Consider the following 7,451-nt stretch of genomic DNA (forward strand, 5'->3'; position numbering starts at 1 on the left):
GAAGCCACTGGCAGATGTACCTAAAGAATTTGAGATAAATGTGTGGAGTTCATTAAAGGTCAACATTGAACTTTTTGGTGTTTATCGCAATCAAGGAGGAAGCTACAGAGGACTGTAGAAAGGGAAGCCCCTGGGAAGTTACTACATGCAGGTAAACTAGTTTCAACGGCAGAACATGGCGAGAGATCTGAAAATCAACGTAACCCCCTTCCCTATAATAATAACTAAATAGAGACTGAGAATCATGCAAAGAAAATAATACAGCTGTGAAGTCGCTGTCAATGCTGCAAAAAAAGGTGTCTGGACGAACAATGAACTATTTACCAAATGCCACGTTGTGTCACAAGCTATTGCAAAATACACATGGAGAAAGACTTCAGTACCCAAGAGATATTTACAAAACCAAATATAAAAGCAAGGCAGAACGAGAAGAAAATCACTGACGTGTAATGGAATATAAAAACAGGGCTGAACGCCAGGCGCTGGGACCTATGAGGTCGTTCAGCGATGAAAAGGAAATTGAATAAAAAGGTTTTAAAGGTATAACAGGACGAAAAACCTGACAAGGAAACAATTATTAGGAGAGGGTGGAAATTCACATGCAAGAAAGAGAATATGAACGGAGATAAAGTAAAATGAATTTAACTGGTTGCAGCTTGGGGTCGAAGGGACCCTGAAAAGAACCTTGAGTGATACCTATAGTGCTCCGCGTGAGGAGGACCGACGGCACTACCTCCCTACAACACTGCTGTGGTAGGAAGGCATTGGAAGAAGTAAAACTTTTCTGTTATTTTGGAAACACACTGGATTGTGAAAGCGATGAACGAAGAGAAACAAATACTTAGATGAATGGGAAAAAGATTCCAAAGCTACTTATAAAAATACCCCTATAGTAAACTCAAGAAAGACTTCTGGGAACAAAGAGAAAATGGAGAGTTGAAAAGATGTCATTATACAGTGCTACGATTAGAGGCTTTGCCACTGGATTATAGCGGCAGGCAGATATGATAAGCAGAGGCCAGAAATAAACGGAAATCTTAAAGACTGAGGTTTGGCCCAAGCGATGAGAAGAGATGACGAACAGATAACTAATAGCATAAATGGAAGTTGAAGGCAGGCAACATGTAGGAAGGCCAGGTAGGAATTCAGCCAGTGTCATCACTAGGCAGAAACGAGATGGAAACGTCCTATTCATTGGTGATTAAGAGATTGCGAAAACATTGTTTTAAGCAATCTGTGTATAGGACGATACTAACTGTGCTCTAAGAACGCCATTTACTAACTTCAGTTGAAACTGGATTAATATTGACTATTTTCTTCTCAATTGCTGTTCATTATTTTTCACTTCAGTTTAAGTTACGTACTTTAAGATGGTTAATATATTAATAGTACTTCAGGATGGTTAAAACATTAAAAATTGAATATTCTTTAAAACTCAGTCAAGCTATTATTTGTCTTCTGTAATAAATTACTAAGACTGTGTATAAAATACTAACGGAAGAAAACTTTTAAAACATGAAAAGATAAGACACTTTTTACGGTGAGAACGATACCTAAATGATAAAATATTCTGGGGTGACTGACATTCCTTAAGCACTACATAATCGCTCTCCTCTCTAACAAAAATCAGTTAATCGCACAGGGACAGATAATCCTTCACTTACTCATGCCTTTCATTTCTTGTGATTTCTCATTCTCAAATTACATATACGCATATTATCTTTCGACTGCTGAAACGAACATAAGATGTAAATCTAATTTCTTTTATGACATTCTGCCTCTAGTCCAGGCAAATCTATTCGACATTATCTTTCTCTCTTTTCGGTTTTGTTTTCTCTTATCAAGAATCATTTCATTCTGTTCTGAATGTCGAAACATTAATCCTAATATACACTGGTAATAAATTCATCTTTGGCATTAAATTGATTTTAAAAGTCAATAAAAATGTTAGTAATTTTAGTACCCGTGTTAAAAATCCCCAAACACATCTTTAAGTAGCGAGTTTAGTCTTTTTAAAACCAAAAATTGTCCCCAAATGAAGAAACACGATATTCAGCATTTTTGAATGTTTTTTTTTTTTTTTTTTTTTTTTTTTTTTTAAGCAAAAATAGTCAGTTATTTATCTCAGATAACCTGCCTTCTATCCCTGTGAACTTCTTGTTAACCCCATCTGGCAGCCAGAAAGGGCACTAGATAACGGAATTTCTCTTCATTACACATTAAGTGATATTACTACCGTACTTAAATTTCATATAAGCCATTTCAATCTCACGTGCTTTTTATAATAGTACCAACATTAACTTGAACGACATCGCCAGCCTAAGAGCAATTCAAGAAATACACCAGAATCTAATATGCGAATAGTTTATACAGACTTCATAAAGTTAAAGGAAAGCTGACAACAACTGCAACCATTATTTGATAAATACTACAGTGTGTCTAATAGGAAGAAAGACTTGCATTATGATGCCTTACTTGGGGTTATTGATTTTGTTGCGAACCAACATTTGCCGAAGGATTTGGTTGCGAACCAACATTTGCCGAAGGATGGCTGATTGATGTACTTTGCTTGTCTTCCATGGAAGTGATTGCTCTCAATCTAGGATCGGTAATCTGAACAAAAATAAAAATTTATGGCATTATTATATGCATACTTACAAATTTATGTTTATGACAAAAACATTTTGCATTGAGAGAGAGAGAGAGAGAGAGAGATTCAGGTTATATCGTCTCACGTAATTACAGTTTAACTATTTCATATCCTGGAACTTTTAGAGTTCCAAGTGACCAGTAGATAACAAAATAAATTTATTGCTGCTACTTGAACGTTATTTGGACCAATCTGAAGCATTTGCAATACATGGGTCTCTTAAAAAAGGAAGCAACGCCAATTAGAAGCAACCAGGTTACTTGTGAAAGCAGAAATCTGCTCGTTGCTTGCACACTGCAAGTTTATTTAACTAATTTGCAAAAGGCACTTAGATTTTTTTTACGAACGTGATACATAAATAGGCATGTACAATTCTACATAAATTTTTAACAAATCGTATATATTTAGCATATAAAATCTCATGATAATACGCAGTACTCTAATAAATCTATTACCTTCCGGATTTATTGATATACTACACGTTTTTCACTTGTAAATAGTTTTTCTTTTCCTTGCTAAACCAAGTTATGTAGGCCAATTAAAAAATAAAAATTCACTAACCTACAGCAAAGGATAGACCGTATAACTGCGTCAGAACCATTCCAAACTTATTCATTTTCATATCTAGCGGTAACTTGCCAACCAGTGTGAAAAGTGGACAGCCTCCTCACCAGTCTGAAAAAATATATAATAAAAAAATACTACTTAATAAATCACGTTAGTGTTAAACCTTTGTGTTAAAACTACTAGGAATCAGAACATGGTTTATCAAAACTGAACAACCTTTAAAAAGGTCTCTGTCTCTCTTAAAAAAAAAAAAAAAAAAAAAAACAAAAAAAAAAAAAAAAAAAAAAAAAAAGAAATAACTCGAAACAATAATGCAACCCTCTAGTCTTCGGAGGCACTCAAATGAGGAAGCCCAGATGATTTGGAAGTCATACACTGTTAATAGTCTTAATTTCCTGTAGAATTGTTTGTGGCTCTTTTCCAACAGTGACAAGACCGAGGCTACGCTCGCCTACTTGAAGGTTTAGTATTGCGTATATTGTTAACCATTGCACGGTAAGATAGTTTGAACCAAATATTAAAATACAAAATCCTAAAAAGCAGAGGACCAACAGAGAGAGAGAGAGAGAGACAGAGAGAGAGAGAGAGAGAGAGTCGAGTCTATACGCACATCCGGGACGTGCGCATTGACAAATTCCTATCTGAAATTTAATGTAGACACTGGCTACTGAATAAGTATTTTTCTGGAGTGGAGCTCATACACTGGCTATTGAATTCATTCTTGGTTTTTCCAGAGTTCAGCCTCTTCCTCCCCTCTACACAGTACCACAGATTCATTCTAAAACTTTTTAAGTACCGATTAGCTACAAAAAACTCCATTTTATATAAGGGGGAGGTGCTACTTCCAACTGAAATGAAAGAGGTACCACCTGCATACAATACGACCTTATTTTAAAGGCATGAAAAGTAGGACGCTATGTTAAACTAAAAATATAAAGACAAAGAACTCAGAAAAACGGAAACCTCAGGGCAAAGCAAAAGAAAAGGCTCTAATACACGAACACCTAATCTTCCAGGAAAGCCGTTCATATGGAAGTAGCAGAGCGAAGACAGACATGAAAACGTTTGCAGATGACGACGTAAACAAGATGGGAATTCTGGGAGAAAGTCTACAAGACAGTGGAAAATCTATCCAAAATCGATAACAATGGAGGATGAGAAATGAAAGAGAATTAGGTATGAAGGATTTGCACTAATCCTTTCACATCCAACTTGTATTATTAGAGACTTATTAAAATTCAGCCATGACACCATAGACATTTATTCGGCTTAAAAAAAAAGGGACACTGATGTGATACAATAGGGACTAATAGAATATGAAATTTAGGCCAAAGGCCATGGGCTGTGACTTACGAGGTCACTTAGCGCTGTTAGGGAAACCCAGTAAAAATGTTTGAAAGGTGGAACAGGAAGAAAACCTCGCGATTGTTAGAAGGTAGAAAGAGGATATGAACGGAGGTGCAGTAAAAGGAATGAAAGGGTTTGCAGCTAGGGGGCCAAAGGGACGCTGCAAAGAACCTTAATTAATAATACCTACAGCTTGAGGTACACTGACGCACTTTGTTACGGGAAAAAGGAATGGAAACCTAATCACCAAATTAAAACCAATCAGTATTAGTAACCGAAGACAGTTTCATCAGTCCTCGAAATGCTTTCATTTGCCGATATACTCTAAACTCGTCGACTACAGGCGTTGGAATTGCTTTTTTTTTTATCAGGTTTTCAGCAAGATACACACGGCTTTATTGAAAACTAAGACAGCACGAATAAATCACTAATGCTAATAACTTCGCCCTTTTGACAACAGTTAGGGTCAATAGAACGCAATTTTTTCCTTCCTTTTTAGCTCCAGACAAAGATCAGTTTAGGTTTGGAACCAGGCTATACCCATGTATTAGTTATTCCCACATTTTATTTTTCTTCGCCCAAAAAATCTTATTTTATCGAAAGGTTTGTCCAAATTGTAATACGTAGAGGAGAATAATGCGCTACGAAGCATTTTCAACGTTGTCAAAATCGTTTGAAACATCGATGGCCATGAGCAATACCGTAATTTCATTTAGCCCGTACAAATTTCAAGGTAACGTTCTGCAAGTTAAGCTACACACTGAGCATTCCAAGTCTTTTTTTTTTTTTTTCTTCTTCTTTTTATACCTACAACGGCACCAGGCCTTACTGCTACCACATTTTTTTCTAAGGGGCCCAAGGGTCTTTAACCCAACGCATCTTACTGACGTTCATTTTCACAAAAAGCATATTCATCATTCAAATGGATACAGACCTATTGATTACATATGAATTACTACACAGAAACAAGCTACTCAAATGGAACATCAATAAAAGGAGCCTGGAGAGTAAGTTTGTTGAACTGTCAATGAAGAATGACAGTGTTTTGTGTATAAACATGAGCCCTATCCCTTGGTGGATCGAGGCCAGATTTATTGCACAGTAATAAAGCAACCTTCACGATGAAACTTATCAAAGTATCTCGAAAGTTCAACACTAATCACAAAATTCTCACGTATTCGTTATATATAGACGCAGAGTAATAAATATTAATTACAAATACCTTAATGCGTTACAAACGAGTTAAAAAGTCTTATCTAGTACTACTGCTGACTCAAAAATCTCTCTAAACCTAAGTGTCCAAAATTTTGGCCGGCTCTCAGTGCTTAACAGGAATCAAAAGTGGTTAGAAGGATGTTGGTTTTTAATATTTTCATTAGCATAAAAAGGTATTTTCTTTACACCTCTGAACTACTTGTCTGAGGTGTGGGGTTTTGAAACTAGCATTATTTTATTTACCATTATTTAGTCATTGTAATTATTTTCCTATTTTTTTCATTTCAGTTTTGAACGCTCCTAATATTAATTTCGTTCAAAAATAAGTACTTAACAGATAGTGGACCCCACCCTTATAGACTACAAAACCGGGGTCTACAGTGGGACTGCAGATTTTTATATGGGGATATACACAAAACCAGTGAAATAGAAGGACCTCAATCCCAACGAGTTTTCTCATTCAGATTCATTTTATGGAATGTTATCGAATTAACATCATGCACTACGGGATTGAACTAAATTCCCGAAACCCTGATTCCATGCACACTGCAACGAAGTATAAAGAAATAAATACGAACATAACATCACTGGCCACATAGTGATTACTAAACGCTTAATCTACCCAACAATGGTCGCGATCTACCTTTACTTACTCTTGATGAACGAAGCAAATCATTTTCCTCCAAGGAGATAAGAATTCAATGACCTTCAACAGCTTCAGTCCTATATTACCGCGTCCTCTCATTTACTTATGAACTTCCCAAAGAGGCCTCAGGAGAGCAGCAACTTGACATTCTTCTGACGGGCAACGCACCTTTCTATAACTTGAACAAATCGCAAATTCCATGGAGACCTTTAACCTCTGCTTCACAACGAATAAAATCCACAAGTCTATCTCACTACGTCATTACAATGCCAATAATAATTCCCATTTGCAGTCACGATGTCACAATATTATGTACACACAAGATAACCGAACGGAACTGACTTGAGGCAGTGCTGTAGCCTTACTGAAATCTGAAAACCTTCTGAACAGCTTTCAGCCAATCACGAGGGTCCATGCAACTCCTTCGAACAGAGAAGGTCAGAACGACTCCTGATTGGCTGAGAGGACAAACTAGTATACTCCAAAGAGGGCTTTTAAATAATTATTTCACTGCCATTAAATTCTATAAGTCCCTATAAATCTGTCTCTTTATGACATCTACTAAGGTTTAGTTCTTCAACATTATTTTTATAAACGGCACGAGTCGAAATGAGTTCGAGAGATAAGAGGAGAAGAAAAATCTAGACAATAATTGGCGTAAAAACTCCGTCCCTGTTATTCAGTTTCCGCTCCTTCGTTGCCTTTCACAACAATAAATTAATTTAACAAACCATAGCACAGATGGGAGTCGACGAAAATGCGCTGAGTTAATAGTACATATTTCTGTGGGAACTAATAAGGTATAAATCAGGATTCGTTAAAATTGGAAACTACTTCTCAGATTTACCATTTACTCTGCCAGAGGGATCTGGATAACTCAAAGGAATTTTACCCAGTAACAATAGAGTACATTAATTACTGTTTTTAAATAGCCAGTATTAATTTTGTAAGTAATATCACAATTAATATCTAGTGTTAAAAAAAGTTTTAAAGTAAAGTTAATAATAAAAAAAAGGTTATTCTTGA

The 7,451-nt window shown here is 36.0% G+C and overlaps 1 long non-coding RNA gene across 1 annotated transcript; it reads right to left on the reverse strand.

Moving 5' to 3' along the window:
• Nucleotides 1–2,481: 2,481 nt before the first annotated feature.
• LOC135200525 (uncharacterized) lies at nt 2,482–6,790 on the reverse strand. Its single transcript, XR_010311294.1, has 3 exons — nt 6,433–6,790; nt 3,212–3,325; nt 2,482–2,613 (listed from the first exon to the last, which is right to left on the reverse strand). It is a non-coding gene; the product is annotated as an uncharacterized LOC135200525 (long non-coding RNA).
• Between the last annotated feature and the right edge of the window lie 661 nt (nt 6,791–7,451).

The sequence above is a fragment of the Macrobrachium nipponense genome, chromosome 27 (genome assembly GCF_015104395.2).
Source record: "Macrobrachium nipponense isolate FS-2020 chromosome 27, ASM1510439v2, whole genome shotgun sequence".
In the NCBI taxonomy this organism is placed as follows: Eukaryota; Metazoa; Arthropoda; class Malacostraca; order Decapoda; family Palaemonidae; genus Macrobrachium; species Macrobrachium nipponense.